This window comes from Hermetia illucens, chromosome 7 (assembly GCF_905115235.1).
Source record: "Hermetia illucens chromosome 7, iHerIll2.2.curated.20191125, whole genome shotgun sequence".
Classification (NCBI taxonomy): Eukaryota; Metazoa; Arthropoda; class Insecta; order Diptera; family Stratiomyidae; genus Hermetia; species Hermetia illucens.
Window position 1 is genome coordinate 1,661,587 of NC_051855.1, and position 23,011 is coordinate 1,684,597.

The following is a 23,011-nucleotide window of genomic DNA, read 5'->3' on the forward strand; positions in this document are numbered from 1 at the left end:
CTCTCTACTTGCCCATTTGCCCGAGGCGTACGGACTGGAACCTTGATGTGAAGAATATCGTTACGATCGCAGTATTGTTCGAATTCTTTTGCTGTAAAGGCGCTGCCTCGATCACTGATAATTCGCTTCGGTAGTCCAAAATAAGCAGAAACGTCAATCAGGAGTGCTATAACGGATTTAGCGTTGGTGGTTCGGACTGCTCGCAGAATCGTATATTTACTAAAGGGATCACTAATAGCAATAATGTGATAGTTTCCCTTTCGACTACGTGGAAACGGTCCCAGATGATCAATGTGTAGACATCGGAAAGGGATCGGCTCGATCTCTTCGAAGTACATTTTTCCCTCACGTTTTCCGGTTGGTATCTTGTTGAAACAACATTCAACACACGACGCTAAATACGACTTCACATAGCGACGCATCATTGGAAACCAAAAATAATCTCGAAGTCTCGCCAGTGTTTTCTCGCAACCAGGGTGTCCAACATCATCGTGGTGACTGCGCACTACTCGCCAGCGCACAGGATTGGGTACGACAAATTTTAGGTCACTGCCCAAGCGTCGCATCAATCTCCCGTTTTTCAGTTTATAGTTAGTTTTAAGCTGTGATTCTTGTGTGGACTGTGTTTTTCCGGAAAGTACATCGATAATTCCCTTCAAAACTGGATCTTGACGTTGCATTGATGCTAACCAATCGTTTTCGTTTATCTCGACCACCATAATAAGATCGGCAACGGTATTGGGATGGGCAGATGGCTCGGCTGGCTTACGGCTTAATGCGTCTACGTGATGCATTCGGCTTCCGGAACGATGTGTGACTTCAAAATCATACTCCTGAAGTTTTAACCACCATCTGGCCACTCGATGATTTAATGGCGTCGTCGTTTTTGTACTCGATATCGCATTACAGTCTGTGATAACTCGAAACCTTTTCCCCAGCAAATAGAATCGAAAGCGTTCCAGTGATTCCACTATTGCTAACACCTCCAGTTCGTTGCTATGGTATTTCTGTTCTGCGTCTGTACACTGTCTGCTATAGTAAAATACGGCTCGCCATGTAAGTTGGTCTTCTGACTGCATGAGTATTCCGGCCAAACCAATCATGCTTGCGTCAGTGTGAACTTCGTGGAAGGACGTCGGTTTATATAGCGCCAACACTGGTTCTTCACTCAGATGCTTCTTCAGCAAATTAAAGGCGATTTCACACTCTTCGGTCCATTTGAATTCTCGAATTTGGTTTCTCAATAGAGACGTTAACGGCTTTGCTATTAGCGCATAATTTTGCACAAACTTTCGGAAGAAACCGGTAAGACCGAGAAAACTTCGAACTTCGGTAATTGAGGTCGGAGTCGGGAAATTCACAACGGCATTGATTTTACAAGTACCGGGCATGATACCATTTTCGGAGACGGTATGTCCTAAAAATTCTATTTTTCGAGCGAAGAATGTACACTTCGATGGTCGTAGGGTTAAGCCTTCGTTTTTCAGGACAGTCAATAATTCTCTCAGAAGATCCATTCCTTCAGCAATATCTCGGCAACCAATTATAACCTCGTCGATGTAGTTGATCACACGTTTCGATTTCATTTGTCTGATGATTCCGCTTATAACACTCTGAAACTCCATTGGAGCATTAACCAAACCGAACGGCATAACATTAAACTCATATTGGCCGTTATGAGTTATGAAAGCTGTATATTGCTTTGAGCTTTCAGTGAGTTCTATTTGATAGTAGCCAGAAAATAGATCCAATGTTATGAAGTAGGTACTGTCAGCAATTTGAGACATGATCTCATCGACAGTTGGCATAGGATACGGGCGTTTTCTTGTTGCTTCATTAATCGCTCGATAGTCGACGCACAATCTGTCTTCACCATTCTGTTTTTTCACCAATACGATGGGTGAAGAGTAAGTCGAGTTGCTGTGACGAATAATTTCATTATCTAGAAGCTCCTGTACGATACGGTCCACCACTTGACGTTTCGCTAACGGGATACGGTATGCGCGGCTTTGGATTGGTTTATCGTGTATCAGTTGAATATCCATCTGCTTCGTTTGACACCTTCCCATTTCAGGTATTGTTTCGGCAAAGCACTGTCGAAATTCCGTAATCATTTCGTTAAACTGTCGTTTTTCGTTGCTTGACAATTCTGTTTCAGGTTTAATATTTAACGGCTTAATAGTTTCGAAACGGCATCCATCGGAATCGATAATCATTCGACGGTTTTTACTCAGTAATACGTCAGAACCTAGTAGTAGCGCGTTAGGAATTAGATTGTCATTCACAACGTAAATAACAGCGTTGACAACGCACTCGTCTATGGTAATCACCGCATTTATTTTTTTATCACAAACAAACGAACCACCCGCAAATCCCTTAAGAATGATGGGGTCACACGGTATTGAGTTTCTTGCAACTGATTCGCGCACTAGAGTTCTGTCACTGCCCGGGTCAATAAAGGCATCGACGACCATATCGTCTAATAGAATGTTTTTCGTGATGCGACCGGTTTCCCGAGACACTTGATCTGGCACTCCGTCCGATACCACTTGATTAATATTGCGACTCGCGGGCGAGACACTTTTACAAAATTCAGTTGTATGTCCTGTCTTTGAACACTTTGCACATCGTTCAAGTCGCTGCGGCTGAGGGCAATTCACCGAAATATGTCCCGGCTTAAAACAATTATAACAAACACGGTTCGCGTTTTTCACTGGGGTAGCTGTCAGTTTCTTAATGGGTTCGAAATGTCCGTCGTTTTCCGGTTTTCGTTGCGATGCCTCTGGCAATCTTTGACGATTCGCTAAAAATCGGTTTACCGCGTCTAACAATTCGTTCGTTGTTTGAAAATTTAATGGAGCGATGGCATTTTGAAGAGGGCCATGATTCAGCCCACGTCGGATATACTGAATGATAGCGGCATCCGATGTTTGTCCTTTTCTTCCCTCGGCGTAAACTCGGTAGAAAAAGTCGATGACTGGTTCTGTCGGTTTTCGTATATACGAACTCATACGAAAATGGATGTCGGCTTCGTTCTCCACATGGGGAAATTCGCTCTCTAATGCTTCGGCAAAGTCTTTTAAGTTTTCGAATATTAATCCACAAGAGTCGAACCACAATTTCGCCGGACCGTTGAGTTTCGTTTGTACTGCAAATACCACAGCGGCTTCGCTCCAGTTGTATGCTGTGGCTAGCTGTCGGACTCGTTGAATAAACGCTTTGGCGGTTAATGACGAAGTTTTTGTCGGTTCAAAATCAGGAAGAAGTTCAACGATATCTCTGATTGAATGAGAATGATTGAAATGATCGTCGGAGACGATTTTCTTAGGGATATCCGAGTTGTGCTTCTCCGATTTGCTATCAATTTTCTTTGAAAGGCTCTCGACTGTGGCTGCAAGCGAGCTCACGACATCTCGGAGCAATTTGAGCTCATTGCTTTCGTCTTCGATATCGAATTCGTCGGTGCCAGCGCCTTCAATAAGTCGTGTTACTAACTCGGCTTTTGTTCCTTTTGTCGATAAATCTCTCTCCCGTAGCAGTTCTCTCAATGTTCCTACTTTCAGAGATTCCGCTTTTATCAAAGGCATTGTGTTTAGAATGATGAACGGCACAATAAAAAAAAAAAAAAGGGTTTTTAAAACACAAGCGAACAAGGCGGCACTTCGTTTGTTTCCCTGAGTACGACGAAGAGACACACGGCGGTTTCGCGATGGTTGTTTCGAAAGCTAAACGAATATACAACGGCTTAGCAATATCTGTCGTTTGCTAAGCAGCGGCGTCGGCGTACGGTGGATTGTGACGATATTCGAATCGCCAAGTTTGTTTCGGTGAATAGAACGACAAACGGCAAAGATAGTCGGTGGCTGAGCGAATGTTATCGATGACTAAACAATGGCGGCGGCGGCGGTTGATCACGTCGAAAACGAAAATGTTACTCTTTTTTTTTTTTCTCTTTTTTTTTTACTTTTCAATTTTACGATTACGATATTACGGCGATTGTGTATTTAACCAAAAGATCCCACTTCTGATCTGTCAAGGATGTGTGGACATGGGATTTTTGGTATAATAAATCACAACACGAGAATTTAAATAAACGGACGCGCTTTATTCGAACTTATCGCTCTCGTTCCTCTCACTCGACTGACTTCCCGGCAGGGTTGTACTTTCGGTGTCAGGGCTTGACAGAAGTTAAGAAGTAGTAGTAGCGAGGAGGGTAGCGATGCACAGCAGGAGATGCAGGTAGATCTGCAGCACGCTGTACAGAAGATTCTGGCAAAAGCCCAGAAGAAGAAGAAGGTTGCGGCAGAGGTAGGTAGCTCTGCGGATAATGCCAGCTCCACGGACGGCGAGGTGGGAGGTGGTACTCGAGGGGCAGTGAAGGGCAAGGTTGAGAAGCCGAAAAGGGAGCGGAGCAGTAAGGCGACTAGCCCTAACGTAGGTGAGGTCACTGGAGAACCAGATGAGATGGTTGAATGTGGCAAAATTGCTGGCAAGTTGGTCAGCATTTTGTCAGAAAATGGTGCTTCTCGCGAGGTCATTGGTGCTATCACCAATGATGTCATTTTGGAATATAGCGGGCTTCTGAGCCGTATGGCGCAGAGGATCGCTAGGCTAAATGGTAAGGTGGAGGGGCTCATGGCTGCAAAGGGCAGCCAGGTGGTCCCGAGTGTGTCGATGCCAGCTGGCGCTGGTATTAGCGTGGCGGCTGCAGCCAGTAATCTGCCGGCTGTTCCCTAGCCGACGGAGACCTGGTCGGTTGTGGTAAGGAGCCGCTACAAGGAGGCTTCCCCTAAGGAGGTAGCCCAGGTGGTTATGCGGGAGGTGGCTCCTGCGTTAGGAGTGCGGGTTCACACTGTGAACCCGTTGAAATCTGGAGGAGTGGCCCTTAGGGTGCCCTCCGAAAAAGAGAGGAAGAAGGTAGTTGAAAATCCCAAGTTCTCGGAGCACGGCCTGGAGGTGGCTGTGACCCAGAAACTGGGACCTAGGGTCATAATATATGACGTCAGCTCATCAGCACTGATGCAGCAGATCCACGAGAATCATCTCGTGGAGGAGATGTCTGCGGAGCGATTCCGCAAGGAGGTGAAGATTGTTAGCCGTCCGATTCGCGCGGGTCCGGAGGCAGTCAGTAACGTCGTGCTGGAGGGTACTCCAGCTGTCATTGATAGGTTGACCGCTGCTGAGCGGGTCTATGTGAAGTGGTTCAGCTATCGGGCGAGGTCGCACGATATGCTGCCAGCGTGTTTCCGTTGCCTTGGGTTCGACCATAGGGTCGCCGACTGCAAGGCGAAGGACCATGTGTGCGCTCATTGCTCGCAGAGCGGCCATATGGCCTCCTCGTGCAGTAACGATGTGCATTGTAGAAACTGTGCGTTCCGGGGATTTCCGGCCGGACATATGCTCCGGTCGATGACGTGCCCCATATACGCTGCACGGGTGGCTAGGGCCAACGCGCGTCACTGAGCGCCATGTCGCTCAAACTGCTGCAGCTGAACTACGCCAGAGCGGCTGCCGTGATGTATGATCTCGGCCAGCACATGCGCGAGAATAGCATTAGCGTGGCTATGTTGCAGGAACCCTGGGCAGTCAATGACTGCGTCAGAGGCTTACCTGGCGACATGCGGGTGTTCACTGCTAGGGGGTCGGCCAAGGCGGCCGTTGTCGTTAATGATACGCGTCTAGATTGCGTCTGTGTTGAGAGTCTCACTAATGAGTGGGGCGTATGTGTCTCAATCACGGGGTCTTTAAGACGGTGGTACTGTTTGAGTATGTACTGTACCCGGATGAGGTGGTTCCACGTATTAGTGGAACGCCATTCATCCTGGGAATAGACGCGAATGCGGTCTCCCCTATGTGGCACAGCAAGATTGCCTTGCGTACATCTTGCCACCGTGCTATATGTAGGGATGAGGTATTGTCCAAAGTGTTGATTAAGCACCATTTGTTGTCTGAATGTCCCGTCAAGTGCTTCTACATTTGAAAGCTCCAAGGGCGTAAGTGATATCGATTTTACATGTGTTAATTTTGCAGCAAAGGCGTTTGTCCAGTCTTGGGGATTGCTGTCTGGATGTAGTGTTAGTGATCACCCTCCTATTGAGGTCGTGCTGGTCAATAGGGGTGCGAATGTGAGTGCTGATCCCCCGCTTTAGCCGGTGCATTCGAATACGCGCGGGTGTAACTGGGGTGAATATGTTGCTCGGATGGAGGAGTTAGCCGGCCGCTCAGCCCTCTCTGAGTTTGTCTTATTGTCTGTGTATGAAAAAGTTGCGTTATTGAATAAGTGGATGTGTAGCGTGAACGATGACATGCTGACGAAGCCCGAACGGAGGGCTCAGAAGCAAGTCACGTCGTGGACGAATGCCCCTCGTAATAAACGGAGGGAGGTCCGTCGCCTGAGGAAGAGATTCCAAAAGGCGCGTTGTCATAGTGACGTTCATTCTGTTGTTGATGTTGACTAACTTAGGCTCGCCTATAGGCGAGGTGTGTCTTCGTATAAGGTGTTGCTAAGAGAGTCGAAGGAAGACGACTGTAGGCGATTCGTCGGTGAGCCCTGCGATGACCCTTGGGGTAGGGTCTACCGGATTTGCAGAGGGAAGCCCAGTCACGACATAGCTGGCATCAAGGTGAACGGAGAACCGATGCAGACTTGGCGTGACAATGTTTGTGCCCTGCTAAGTAATCTGTTTCCAAGATCCGACCTTTCGATGTCTCCGGACGGTTGCGCTAAGGAAGGGGAAAAAATTCCTCCCCTGAGGAGTTGTGAGATCGAGGAGAGCATGGCGAGGCTGAGGTCTCGGAAGTCACCTGGCTGGGATGCAACGACAGGCGAGATATGCAAAGCCATCTGGCAGGCCATCCCATCTTATGTCCAGTTTTGTTTTCAGTAGGGCTATTCACCTGCATTCTGGAAAAATGCCACCAGGGTGGTTGTGCTTCTGAAGTCGCCAGAGAAGGATAAGAGTAGTCCTCGGTCGTACCGCGCGACATCTCGTCTCCCGGCCCTTAGCAAGGTCCTGGAGAGGATTATGGTCCAGCGACTGAGGGTGAAAACATCACATCTAGTGTCTGACAGGCAGTATGGCTTCAGGACTGGTAGGTCCACTGACGATGCCTTGATGCATGTTAAGAACTTTGTGGTCCGTTGTCCTAGCAAGTACGTCCTTGGTATCTTTGTTGATTTCAAAGGCGCATTTGATTATCTAAGTTGGTCGTCTGTATTGTCTGAAATTCGTGAGTGTGGCTGCCAGGAATTAGCTCTGTGGAAGAGCTACTTCCATGGTAGGAAAGCATTCGTCCAAAGTGTCATTGAGCGTGTGTGGATGAATGTTGGGCGCAGCTGCCCGCAGGGATCTATCGCACGCATATACTGTATACCTACATACACACATGTCCGGTTGGAGTAATTGATATTCATATACAAATGACTAAAAAACTAAAACAAAATAATTCTTTGCGACCCCATTCATAAGAACTCATTTCGTTATGGTATTGACGAATTGATATGTGATGATGACGTCATGCAGGTTATAGAGTGCAGGAAATTCACAAAAAATTCTAAAGTTTTACCCCCTATAACTTTGTTAATAATAGTCGGATTTTCTTCAGACTTGACCAAATTGTGCGTTATGTTCTTACACTCTCACGAATTTTCATGACAATCGGTCTAACCGTTTCCGAATACATCGGGTGTGACAGACAGACAGACGGATAGACAGACACCGCCTCGTTTCTAATAAGGTTTTGTTTCACACAAAACTTTAAAAACATGCAAATGGAAGAGAAGGAAAAGGGTCCTGGGCCATCTCTTGCTGCGTTCTGTTCTTTTGGAGGAGAAAGAGGCCACTCTTGCAGTCTGATGTGTTTTACTTTAATTCTACAAGAAGAACATGCGATCCTTGCAAACTATGAAACTTCGTAGAACAATGAAATTTTGATCGCAACAATGCTTAAATTAATTTTACACCGTTTTGGAGCTCACGTGTTAACATTCCACTCGGATTCAGGTTTATCCACTAAAAGTGTTTATTTGATATCGCTAAGCGATTCTTTCTTCGGTGCCGTTTGTCGTGGAATTTTGGTTATTCAGTTGCATTGGCTTTGGTTTTATGTGCCAGGCATTCGTTGAACTTTTCTTCAGCGACTAGCTTACGTTCTTCTTTAGTTTTCCCTACTTCCAGTCACTTTGCGGAAGTGAAGTAGAAGTCCAAGGTTATTTGGAAGATGTTTTATGACATGCTTGCCTTGCAACTACAACTTCAACTAATTTGTCGACATTAAAGCTGATTCTGGTATCCTCTAATGAATCTCCCCGGAAAATATTGTCCAGATTCATAAATTGTATAATCAGCAATAATTGGAATGCTCAATATTTTCAAACAGGGTGAAGGGAGTCTCGGGAAAGTTGTAGACTTCTTGAATGGTGAGGCTTTTTAAAGCGTCACGAGATTTAGTACGTTACTTTGGATTAGTGATTGATATGCTCCTAAAGCTAAACATCGGCTTGGGTGCCAACTCCGAAATTTCAGTTAAATCGCTGTAAGTTATTGAACTGGCGATTAAAGCTGACGATGCAGCAGGCTCGAATATTGAACTGAAGTTGTTGGCTCCGCCACATCGGAGACGCTTCCAAATAATTGCTGTCGCTGCCTTATTTTTTTTAATGTTTCTTCATGGAAATTTTACACAATATTATTCGAATATTATACCTGAATAAATAGATTTTAACTGTATCGTCAAAGAAACCTCACGAAACCTTAAAAAGGAAGCAATTCTTACCGTTGTGTTAATGATCCCTGTTCCATGCGTTCGTAGCGAGTTTGCAATATGACGAATTCCAATGGTGTTCAAATGCTTATTGTTGCTCGAGTATTCGATAAAAATTTGATTGTTCATATTGTAAAGATATTTTGAGACAAATATGTGAATATTTCTCATAATTTCCAACACGTCAATTCCTTGTTCCAGTTGTTGCGTGGGTAAGTGATCTCCGATTGTAACTAAATTAAATTTATAGTTCCCTAGATGCCGCATTTCACTGTAAGTTCGCCAATCATGCAATGATATTGTTGTCAGGTTGTAGAACATGTTGCTCAGGTAGTTTTCAATCTGGTCTGAAAAGAAAAACAATGTATTGAAATATGCTAGAATTTTTAATATAAAATACAGATTTCGCAAGCACATTTTGTAACGAGATTCATTTCGCCTTATCTTTGTATAGCCACTGAATGACGTTCAGTGATGGCTTCGTGATTACTTAAATATGACCTAGATGCTACATGCGAGCTGATGCATTTGAATATGCGTAGGAAACATCAGACTGCGTGCGGGTATAATCGTTAGTTTATTTTTTTTTGAATAGGTGTTTCATATTCATGGTAAGGTAACCTAATTTAGTGGTAAGCAGAGTTGAGCATATTTATATTTTAATAGAAACAAATACGAATACATTCGTAAAACGGGTTTCTATGAATATGAATACAGTGATGTTGATCTTCGAACCAGTAAATATTTTCGGATTCACATATGAATACGACTGTATTCGTACTTAAAAACGTGAATACGGATGTATTCATATTTACGAGGGGGAATACGAATTATGTTGTATTTAAATATTAGTATTCGGCTGAATGTGCGTCCGAGCTCTCGAAGCGAACGGTCATCAAAAGCAGAAGTTGATCAAGAATCCAGAAGGAAGTATAACGTTCGGACAGTGGTGCCATTTACGTCCGAAAAAGGTAACTATTATAAGAATATTGAACTAAACAATTTTTGTTACATTCCAGGGCTGCTGCGCACAACAGCAAGTACGGGCTTGGGGACAGGATGTCCGCCAAGATGTGTAAGATGATACACCCCGAGGAGATGTCATCGGAAGAAGAAGGCAGCACCCCAGAGCTGCAAGCATTGAACGCGACCCTCTTCGAAAAAATCGAGGGGCTAAAACAAGAAAAGGCCGCGACGGTCCAGCAGCTGAACTGTCAGCAAAAAATTATAAAGCAGCTAGAGGATCGCTTGGCATCCCTCGAAGGGAGCATGCCAATCTCAACGTCGGAGCAGCAGCAACGACAACATCTGCAACATGGAGAACGCGAAAAACGACAACATCATCGTGAACAACGGCAACATCAACATGAACAACAACAACACGAGCTACAACTGCAGGAGCAACAACAAGGTCAAGATGGAGAGATGTGCGTCATCATCCAGGAAGAAGGCGACGAATTCAACCTGATGCCCCTCCAACAAACCCTCAGGCATCCTCTCCCAAAGCTACCCGCCCAAAAAATTTCAAAATTTCGCCCATCACTGGGTATAAAATCAATGTTCCTCAATTCTTGAGGATACTAAAAGAGAAAGCAACCCTAAAAAATACGAGGGCCGATAGGACCCTCATTTTTCTTCAAAGCCTTGAGGATCATGCAGCGATCTTCAATCTTATTAAGGAGAAGAGACGGCATGCCACGACCAGTACCCCTCCGGCTTTAGGGACTCAGTCCTTAGTCGTCCGTGGTCTTCATGGAGAGACAGACCCGGCTGACATAATGCGCGAACTCAACGAAGAATACCCGCACCTAAAGTTGAAAAGCGTGTCAAATCTAGTCACGCGAGCCGACAAACTCGCTCACAGCCTGAACCCGGCACTTCCGTTGAAGTCGCAATCGGGGCTGTTCATGGCTACTTTCGAGCCAGAACAAGATCTAAATGAAGCATTTAAGGTGAAATATATCCTTCACCAGAAAATTTCACTTGAAAAAGTCAAGCCGATTAAAGAAGTGCAGTGCTACAACTGCCAAAACTTCCGGCATATCGCCATCAATTGCTCCATCGTGCACCGGTGCGTGCGTGCGCGAAAACTCATGTGCGAGGGGAATGCCCAAATCCCACCGCAGACAAACCAACTTGATGAAATTGGGGAAAAGATCATTCGCCCATACTAACGGATAAATTCAAGGCAGAATTAGCACCACAGTTAAAGCTGAAAAAATCACTGTCTCGCAAAACCTAACGGACAAAGAAATCGATGAGGCCATCATATTGGCTACTGTTGCCATTAACCCTGCTACACGCAGAAACGCAAAGTTCCTCAAAATCGATGAGATTCAGTTCAATAAACTGCCGCACGAGATAATGAAACACCTGAAAGTCAGGCAAATCTCGCGCAGAAATCTCAAACGAAACTTCCACAAAAATGGCAACAGAACTAACATGGAATATGAAGTGTTAATTTCTCAGATTAACTGCATTAGTACATTAATCTGTCAAATGGTGAAACAATTCCGTAACAAGGAACTCACCCGCAAGCTAGCGGATGTGAAACCTGGATCTAATATGTTTGAACACATAAATAGGCTGACAGGCCGCAACAGATCCAGAGACTTCGTTCTTACCAAGAACAATGAAAACATCGGCAGTGACGCTAGGGAAGCTCAAATACTCGCGGAGTCTTTCCTAAATCAACTGAACTCTCCTTCACCTTGTAACAACCAGGCCGCCAGTTCTATTGTAGACACGACAATCAAAGACTTTCTTCATGAGCATTCACTCAAACTACCTTCTCCACCTTTAACCCATCCTGCAAACCAAATGACCCAAAAACCTTTTTGAGCTTATCACAGCTCGCAGCCATCACTAAAAGCCTTAACGGCAAGAAAATCAACCGGACCAGATGACATAGCAAATACTGCCATCAAAAAACCTCCCTGGGGCATCAACGAAATTCCTTCTTGCAGTCTTCAACAACTGCATCAATAATGGTTACTTTCCCACTACTTAGAAAGTAGCAAAGATAATCGCCATTAAAAAAAAAGGCGGCTCCCCCGAGCCACAAAACTTCAGGCCCGTCTCTCTCCTCGCCAACTTGGGCAAGCCCTTCGCAAAAGCATGGACAGCGGGATTAGCCAACATTGCGATCGGAAAAACATTATTCCGAAACATCAATTCGGGTTCCGCACAAAACACGGGGCCCAAGACGCACTAAGTTGTCTTCACGATTCAGTGAGTAGCAGACTTAACCGTCAATAACAAGCCCACAGTAGTGTGTGCATTAGACCTTAAAAAGGCATTTGATTCCGTGTTGGTCAATGGACTCATCTTCAAATTAATCTGCCTTGATTTCCCTATCCCGGTGATTAGACTTATAATAAGTCTCTTCGAAGCCATTTTTACGTCAGCGTGAGAAATGATTATTCCGATCCCCCATCGGTCACTTCTGGAGTATCGCAGGGATCCATTTCAGGACCTACACTCTACAACATTTTCACAGCCGACGCTCTAATCCCAGAGAGCGACACAGAACTATTACAGTTTGCTGATGACACGCTTATCTTCTCGTCGAGCCTCCGACCCGGTAAGGCAGCTAATGCTATAGAGAAATACTTAACAAATCTTTGCAAGTACTACCAGACTTGAGGGATAAAAATCAACGAGGCCAAAACACAGGTTATTACTCTTCGGAGAAAATCCAGATACTTGGGATCTAGATCTATCCACAGAAAAGCGAAACGCTTAAAGCTACACATCGGGAATACCGTAGTAAACAGTTCAGAACAAATGAAATACCTGGGAATGCTATTTCATGAACACCTACGATTCGACCCCCACCTTAATCTTGCTCTCAGCAGAGCACGCGGTGCACTAAGTAAAATCTACTCGATCTACTCTATTCTAGAGTAGGACTTTACACTAAATCTAAACTGACTCTATACAAAGTCCTCATAAGACCGATTCTTTGCTACGGAGCCTATGCATGGATCTCTTGCTCGACCAAAGCTATGAAGAAGTGCGAGTCCTTCGAGCGCAGAATTTTGAGACACTGCGTCGGCTTGTTGTGCCATTGGAAAACCAAGAAGTGCGGCCGCAACGCCGAAGTGTACAGGTAAGCAAAAGTTAAACCTCTTCGAGAGTTCGCTCTCAACCTCTTAGAAAGATTCTTCGAAAGAACAGAGAATCACCCCAATCCACTCTTTAGGCAACTATATCTGGAGGGTAACTCCACCCCATTGGCCACATTTTTAAGGCCTTGCCAAATTGTGAGCTCTGCATTAAAACCCGCCATTGTCCCCCTCTTCGACACTCCTTACCTGGTAGGGGCGCACAGAGGTTAAGCGCAAAATTGTGAGCACTTCAAAAACATTAGATATAAGAATTAGATTTAAATATTATTTATTAGATTAGATTAAGTTAGAATAAGTAAATAAGCCTTCTCCCATTCGAGGTGCAGGCGCAGTTTTTTTCAAATATATGTAATCATGAATTGTCAAGATCTATGTGTAACGTAAATACACCGTAAAAAGTAATGTCAGAGAAGGTCGGGCAGACCAAACATTGTAATAGCCACCCGTCTTTTTTAAATATTTAATTATGATACATAAGCTACATTTAGGCTAGAAACAAGAAACAAACGCTATGTATTCAATGTAAGTCACTGGTTTTTTGAATAAATGATTTTAAATGAAATAAATGCGACCGGATGGCTCAAGTGTTTAGGGTGCTAGGCTGTCGTAACGGAAGGTCGCGGTCCAAATCGCATTGGTGACAGAGGGTTTTATATCGTGACTGGATGTCGGATACCAGTCGACTCAGCTGTAAATGAGTACCTGAGTCAAATAAATCTACAGCAAAGCGTTTTCTTATCTACTGGCAGCAAGGCAGGCAAAGTTGCAGGGCTGCCCTTATATTTTTCTGACATAAAAGCCATGGATTCGTTTTAAGGAAATCTGCGCCGGCTAGGCTGTTCTTCGAGACCGAGAACCTGATAGCAAAATTGTTACAAGCAACGATTTTGGGATAATTCTGTTCCCAGGACCTTGTTGCGGTCAACTTACAATACCAGGTTAATGGCAAGAGGAGATACGCCATGATTACCTCTGCTTCCTTACCATATCTCGGCAACAAAATGTTGGCGATTAAGGACTCCTTTGACTGTAGAAGATGAATCGGAAACTCTGAAACGCACACTTTTCAAATGCTTTGAAGAGGCTTGTCGCATTTCCCCGAAACCAAAACGGTAAAATGGTGAAATCAAGAGCTGGCAAGACTCAGCAAATCAACCAGACGACTTTTGAATCGTGCTTATAAAAGCAATAAGAATGAGGACTGGTTAGATTTCCGTAACTCACAACATGAATATAAGAAGCTCGTAAAGTGTTCGAAACGAGGTAGGTTTGTGATGCCGCCAGAGAGCACAGTGCCGATGAAACCTTCATTAAGTGGATCTATGCTATGCTATGTTGACCGCTACCTAACAACAGAAGCGACGGAAGGGTACTCCCAAAGAGATGCGCTATCGCCACTTCTCGTAAGTATATTGATCGACTCACACTACTATAACGTGGCTGGCCTAGTTGTTAGTCTTGATCTGGCAATGGTGTATACAACACGCCGATTTAATTGACAGTTGGTGTTTTAGGCATGAACTTTCAGTAAATCCGAATAAACCCTCAATGGTATTATTTACAAAAAGGAGGAAACTGAATTGCATTTGATGAGGGAAGGAGTGAAATACCGGGGTTGTATGTGTTTTGTTTTCTTTTACAAGAACGTAACGTGCAGTCTTTTGGATGCAATGCAAAGAAAATAAACGAAAAAGGATAAAATAAAATCCTTACTGAGACCGAACGAAAGTACTATTTTCGTATGCAAAATTTAAATCCGGATAGAGCTAAAAAATGGTAAAAAGAAAAATTAACACTCGAAAAAGTTAAATATACGGAAAAGTTAACTAGGCTTCGGCCACCACAAGAAGCTCAAAAAAGTTGACGTTTCAAAATTCTTTTTCAATTTGATTGTTTTACCGCTTTTCACTGTTTGGATATTCCCAAGAAGCAAACGTTGGACATATTCGGCTGGAATTTTTCTTCGTTACTCGCGAAGACGTTCCATCCATGCCCGAAGTTACTCAAAACCTTTCCACAATCATCGGACTGCAATATTGGTGAGAAGCTGCGGGATTATATCGACGAAAGACTTCGCCAAGGTCCCATTTCGAGCAACGTGACGGAACGTTTTCTCGAATACTAGAGAAAAACTCCAGCTGAATATGGCCAACGTTTGATCGAATCCATGCCACTGGCCAATGAAGACTTATATAATGCTAAAAATCTCCATAACGAGTATTAAGTAGTCATTTGTTTGCAGCAACTGTACAGCTATACAGTAAAACCTTTCTAAGTCAAATTCTTACTTGCCACGAAAAGTTTAGATTGACTAGAATTTTCCAAAAAAAAAAAGAACTCGAGACAATCTTAATAATAAGACAATATTATATTGCCGATCAAACTCCGCCATGCTATTAACATAGTATGCTGGTCCCAAGCCCAGGTAAAGGAGGAGGGTTTGAGGCAACGTACTCTGTACTATCCTCAATAAAACAAAAATAATGCTGAGATCAGGGAAAGAGATAAATAGAGTATAGTTGGAGTTATTCTACTATGCTAAATCCTACCTGATCTCTCTTGGTGACAGGCCCCGCGACAGCTCGACCAAGAAAATGCATACAATGTCGTTACAAACGTGATGATCGGATTAAGTCACAGGCCTCGGAGAAATGCTAGGGCGTCCACCTCAGTCGACGCGGTAGGACGGGCCCCGGTCCTGTCGAGAAATGGGCAAGGGTTCTTGACGCATGGACGGCGTCAGGACGTAAGCAAGTTAGTCGGCACACAACGAACAAAACAAATACGTGTCTGCACGCTAAATGTTGGTACCCTAACTGGAAAGACGGAGGAACTCGCAAGAGCCCTTCGGAAAAGGTGCATTGACATCTGCGCTCTGCAAGAAACCCGATGGTCTGGTGCCAAAAGCTGCGACATTGAACGCGAACGCGGTAAAAATGGCTACAAACTTCTCTATTTTGGTAACCCACACACTCAATATGGTGTTGGCATTGCCATCTCAGAGGGTTTCCGTGATGCCATTAAAGAAGTCGAACGATTTGATGATCGGCTGATGAAGCTCACCATTATATCAGCTGATCACACTATTCACTTCTTCACCGCGTATGCACCACAGACAGGCCAACCTGATGCCGAGAAAGGTGCCTTCTGGCAACTTCTCGATGAAAAGACTTGTCACGTGCCTGCTGACGATTACATAATCATTGCTGGCGACCTTAATGGCCATGTGGGTGAAAAGGCAGACGGTAACAGGTGCCATGGGGGAAAGGGGTTCGGAGCGCGCAATGAAGGTGGCGAGCGTATAATCAATTTTGCGGACACCCATGACCTTGTACTTATCAATACATGGTTCATCAAATGATTGTCTCATCTTCCCACATTTTATAGTGGGAACAATAAAACGCAAATCGACTATATTCTCATAAGACGCCAACATTTTACCACTGTCACTGATTGCAAAGTCGTTCCCTATGAGACCATCGCACCTCAACATCGGCCGTTGATTGCCGTCCTGCGAATTAAGCCACCGATAAAACAGCGTGAGGAACGCACTGGCCCGCCACGCATTAAATGGTGGCGATTTGGTGAGAAGAAAGAAGAAACGGTCTCACTCATACGATTGCCAACCATTGCGAATGTGGAAGAATCATGGAACCAAATGAAAGACACGATCCACAAAGCGGCCTCTGCAACCCTCGGGGTCACCAAGCCGGGTAAGCGGAACATCAACCGAGATACTTGGCTTTGGAATGATGATGTTGAAATGAAGGTCCGTGAAAAGAAACGCCTCTACCACAAATTTCTCGACGATAAAACGCCTGCTGATTGGCAAATTTATAAAAAGGCCAACCGGGAAGCAAAGAAAGCGGTCGCTGTCACCCGAGCGAACCATTTCAAAAATCTTTACGATAAACTGGACACTCGGGATGGCGAGAGAGATCTGTATCGACTTGCTAAAAGCCGTGATGAACGCACACAGGATATCGAACACTTCTGTTGTGTTAATGACAAGAACGGTACTTTGCTTACCAACCGTCGAGCCGCAACGGATAGATGGCGAGAATACTTCGAGCAGATTTCAACTGAAGAATTTGCTCATCCTCCACTTCCACAATCATTGCCGACATTTGGAACAGTTCCACCAGTCAGCGCAACTGAAGTCGAGGAGGGAATAAAACAAATGAAATCGGGGAAAGCAACAGGACCTGACGACATCGCATCTGAGCTCTGGAAAGCAAAGAGCTGGGACCCAACACTGTGGCTCAGTGAATTCTTTAACCGGGTTATTCAGGAAGGAAGAACACCATCTGTCTGGCAAGAAAGTACCACTGTTCCAATATGGAAAAAGAAAGGTAGCCCAGCAGAATGTTCAAATTACCGTCCGATCCGGTTACTTTCCCATACCATGAAGATTTTTGAACGCATTCTTGACAACCGTATTCGCGAAATCGTTGAAATAACCGTGAATCAAGCCGGATTTGTCAAGAACTGCGGAACTACTGACGCAATACACGCTGCGCGGTTACTCATGGAGAAACACCGTGAGAAGCATCGCCCTCTTTACATTGCCTTTCTGGATCTAGAGAAAGCGTTTGACCGTGTACCACACGAACTCATCTGGTATGCTTTACGACAACACTTCGTGCCAGAAGAACTCGTGCGCTGGGTTCAATTGCTCTACCACGATCCGAAAAGTAAAGTTCGAAGCATGGCGGGTGTATCAAAACCGCTTCGTGTCTCTGTTGGAGTTCATCAAGGCTGCTTGTTATGGACACCGTCACACGGGATATCCAACGTCCAGCGCCCTACACACTGCTTTATGCAGATGATGTTTTCCTAGCATCTGATAGCAAAAATGATCTCGAGCAACTTGTTCAAAAATGGAATGATCGCCTCATTCAACACGGTCTCAGATTGAATTTAAACAAAACTGAATTTTTGACGACCGATCCCTATGAAACAGGCACAATCACTGTCAGCGGCAGTGATCTGCCCAGAACTGAGCGATTTAAATACCTCGGGTCAACGCTATCAGCCAATGGAGAACTGCGTTATGAAATTGCTTCACGCATTAACGCAACCTGGATGAAGTGGCGTTCCATATCTGGTGTCCTTTGTGATCGACGTATCAACGAACGTCTCAAATCTAAAATTTACCGCAATGTCGTCCGTCCAGTCGCTCTCTATGGTTCTGAGTGTTGGCCGACCATAAAAGACAATGAACGACGTCTTGCGGTAATGGAGACGAAGATGTTACGTTGGACTAGTGGCGTCACACGTTTAGATCACATCCGAAATGAGGATATCCGCGATCGTTATGGGGTTGCACCGATCGTGGAAAAGTTGCGAGAGAGGCGTCTTCGTCACGCAATTCGTGCAAACGAGAATTCACTTGCCAAGATTGGTCTGAACGCAGCAACGGTGGCTTGATACGCTGGATGGGGATTTGAAAGCCTCGAGGTTGCGCCCAGGTCAGGCATTCGATAGAGCCAAATGGCGAAGCCGATCACGACGAGCCGACCCCGCTTGTGAACGGGATAAAGGCTGAAGAAAAAGAAGATTATATTGCCGATCATTAAAAAAAACAATCAATTACATATTCCCAGCAGATTCAGAGAAAAATGTACTTTTCAGGAAAATTTAATATTTAAAAAAAATGAAAAAAATAAACAACTTTCGACTAATTTTTGAAAGTCGATCCACCTTAAGGGCCATTCTAGTTTTAGAAAAATTTTCCCATTTTTTTTCTTTTAACATATTTTGATAGATAATATGTTCAAGGATAACTATAATATAATATTGTGTTGATGCCTACATTCGCTTTAATTCTATAAGCATATTTTGAAGCGTGCCTAAGACTCATGTTTCTCAAACATGACAAATATGAAACATCAGAAAACTGATGCGGTAGGTAGCACAGGCAAAAATTTAATGAAACGATTTAATGCAATTTTGTTTATATACTTATGCCATAATTATGTAACTACTGGATGCACTGGTAAATTTTTGAAATTTGCGATCATTTTCCCAACAAAAAACACGGCGAAAATCGCTAATGCTATATTCAACAGCTTCCCAAACTCCCAAAATTTACAATATATGGTCAAATTTAGATGATCAGATTTATTGAATTGATTTCAATTCATTTGGAAAGCATACTTCGTGAGCTTTTATCTCCCTCTGTTCTCGCGATTTGTGCGCCATTTAGTTTTCTTCTTTTTCGTAACCATGAAATTTTCATCTGAAGGATTCAAGTCTTTCTGGTTTCTGTTTTTGGAACGTATATCATTTTAATACCCTGTTTTAAGCGTTTACACTAACACCCCTTAAGAAATTAAAAATCAAAATCGAATGTTCATGTAAGATGCATAATCTCTAAATTTTTAAAGTAACAGTTTTATTCCCGTTGTAAAGAATATTGTATTCAACGCGGTACATTACGCAATGATAAAATTATTTGCAAATTAGCGATTCATTTTTCGATTCATCCCTTATCGGGTATTTTTATTGTAGTTCATTCTCACCGTCGCTTTCGTTTCTTGAAATTTGGCCAACGTGTTCCAGAATTTGAGGTTCATCAAGAATGTAAACTATCAGAAATACCGTATGGACACAATACAGTACCGTTAGAAGTCATCCTACTCACAAACTTCTCGACCGCTGTCATGCGTTTTTGATTAGGTTTCACGCACCATATTTTTGCCATCTATCAAAACATTGATCTGCATTTAACACTGAATGTAGGTATTCACTAGTCCCTATCACACGCTCAATCCTTAGTTTTAAACAAGTCAGAATACCGGAAGCTAACGATTCAGGTGTAAAGGTGTTATGTCACGAACTTGCTATGCACATTTTTCCACCCAAAATATTCCTTCATTTATTTTTCAAACTTCAAAATATACGTACATATTACAGACGTAGATATTATGCTCCCCCTAAACAGACAAACATTGCCTATTACCGAATACTATGCTTATACACGTATATAAATTGATCGTAGACATATTTCCGATTTACTTCGTGGACAAAAGCATACATATGTACATATAAAGTACGCTGGTTCAATGCATTTTTTTTTATGGATGGAGGTGGAAATCTTAGAAAGACGCTGCTGCGCCAGGTTGCAGCAGTGTGTGGGATCCGCACCCACTAAAACCACCTCCACTCTTCCGCTCCTCCCCGCGGGACCACCGTGAAGTATTACTTCGGGGGGGAGGCTCTGGTTCGCTATACCAGCTCGTCCATGTCACGTCTCCGTCGCGCCGCCTTCCGAGCACGACCCAACTCCAGGAGTTTTATCTGCACCACGGCTACTGCCTCCTTTATCGCCATCCAGTTTTCCTCCGACTTCAACATCTCTTCCACTAGGTTGGAGGGCTCGATGTCCGCCCCTAAGATGCTGTTCAACCTCCTTTTCTGTTGCAGAAATCTGGGGCAATGGAACATTACGTGCTCCGGGTCCTCGAGTGTAGCACCGCATTCAGGACAGTTGGGAGACTCGTCCAACTCGAAGCGATGCAAGTACTTCCTATAGCCATCGTGCCCTGTGTCAGGTGGTAATTCAATTCTCCGTGCTTTCGGTTGACTCATTTCTCGATACACGGGATCAATGTATGGGTCCACCTGCCCTTGTCGGAGTTATCCCATCGTTGTTGCCACTTGCCACACAACTCTCTCCTGATGGCTTTTCGGAAATCGGCATTCACCTCGGCTGAATTTGCCTTCCGTTTTTCGTAGAGCCAGTGTGCCTCGCTCGCTAGAAGATCTATAGGGATCATTCCTGCGATAACACACACTGCCTCCGTCGACGCCGTCCTAAATGCGCTGCACACCCTTAGCGCAATTGGCCGGTATGCCGAACATATCTTCCTCCGGTTGACAGCGTGGTTCAACGCTCCCGCCCAGACAGGGGCCGCGTATAGCAGGATCGACCTCACCACTCCCGCGATGAGACTTCGGCCCTCCCACGTTAGGCATCATCCTTGTAAGGGATGAGCTGGCATTTGCTGCCTTCTCTCGCGCATAATCCAAGTGTCCCTTGAAACTCAGCTTGGCATCGATCATCACCCCCAGGTATTTGGCAACCGATTTTGAGACGACCTCACGATTACCAACCTGGATGGTAACCGTGTTGTTCTTCCTACGGTTGGTAATGAGGACCGCCTCCGTCTTTTCGTCCGTCAGGTCCAGCTTGGCAATTCGTAACCATGACTTGATGGTATGAACGGCTTCATTTGCATAAAGCTCCACGTCCTCGGGATGCTTTGCAATTGCAACTACCGCCAAGTCGTCCGCAAAACTAATCAGCGTGCCCGGAGCACGTAATGTTCCATTGCCCCAGATTTCTGCAACAGAAAAGGAGGTTGAACAGCATCTTAGGGGCGGACATCGAGCCCTCCAACCTGGTGGAAGAGATGTTGAAGTCGGAGGAAAACTGGATGGCGGTAAATGAGGCAGTAGCCGTGGTGCAGATAAAACTCCTGGAGTTGGGTCGTGCTCGCAAGGCGGCGCGACGGAGACGTGACATGGACGAGCTGGTATAGCGAACCAGAGCCTCCCCCGCGAAGTAATACTTCACGGTGGTCCCGCGGGAAGGGGAGGAAGAGTGGGGGTTGTTTTAGTGGGTGTGAATCCCACACACTGCGGCAACCTGGCGCAGCAGCGTCTTTCTAAGATTTCCACCTCGATCCATAAAAAAAAAAAACCATATAAATACATACATATATCTGTCTAGAGTAATTGATATTCATATACAAATGACTAAAAAACTAGAATGATATGTTTCCCTGCAACCTCTCATTCACGTGAGCTCATGCTGTTGTGGTTTTGACGAATTGATATGTTATGATGACGTCATACACGTTTTACAATGCACGAAGTTCACACAAAATGTAAAAATTTCACCCTTCTATAACTTTATTAATAATACTACTACATATACCCAAAGTTATGCCTTATGCTATGCCCCATGCAAGTGCCAAATTTTGTAGATCTTCCATGAACTTAAGGGAATGTCCGGCTAAATTTCTAAAATATGCTAATATACCATTATTAACTTTACTTGTGCAGATATCGGTTAGATACACCACTGTGATTTTTTCAAATTTTTCGGTTGGATAGGTTCTGAGAACGAGACCTGTTTCACTTTTTAGAGGTCATATTTTGAACCATCGCTCTCCTACGCTTCACCCTATATCAAATATGGGACAAGTTTCGCAAAGTACTAATTGAGCCCTTTTATTTGATACCTCACATGACCACATTCTGTGAAAAAATAAATCGGATGTGACAGACAGACAGCGAATCGATTATAATGAGGTTTTGTTTCACAAAAAACCTGAAAAAGTAGCAGTCCTTTGAGTGCCCCGTTAGTGAAGTTGAGCTTTCTTTATGTGTTACACAGCATGACGCAGTGGAATCTGGCGCAACATTGTACAGGACGGTCAAAGGGTAGTATAGGTCCCAGGGCGAAACGTGGATTGGTACCCACGATGGAGCATAAAACCTGGGAAACGCCTGCTGAACCAACACCAACAGCTCTCCTACCAAACCCTATCTACACCTCCACGTGGTGATCGCTGGGAGTTCTTTCTTTTTGAAAAACTGCAGACGGAGAAGGATGAAGGTGAATCTCCCGCGCCTAAAAACGGGACAAAATATACCAACTGGTCCTCCAGGTTGGGTAGGGCTGACAACCCTACACGGAAAACCGATGTTACGAAGCCACAAAAGAAACCTCGGACAGGATGGATTTTACAACGACGAACCCGGCAACAACAACAGATTAACGATTTGCGCATTTTCTCATGGAACGTGCGCTCCCTGTACAGACCGAATGCTGCTGAGCAGCTAGCCGATATCCTGTCCCAATATAATGCTGATGTAACAGCGTTGCAAGAGATGCGATGGACAGGGACTGGTTTCCTGGAGAGCCACCACACCATATATTATAGCGGCCATCCAGTAAACCATGTGCTCGGAGTAGGTTTCTTAGTCAGCCACTTTTAACAAAATTGACCATGTGCTGATTGAACGCCGCCACCTCTCAGCCTTGATGAATGTGAGAGGGACCAATTTATTTATTTATTTATTTAATGAGGACAATACACAGAAAG

The 23,011-nt window shown here is 44.4% G+C and overlaps 1 pseudogene; it reads right to left on the reverse strand.

Moving 5' to 3' along the window:
- LOC119660849 overlaps nucleotides 1-23,011 on the reverse strand; it is a 103,570-nt pseudogene that overhangs the window by 65,378 nt on the left and 15,181 nt on the right.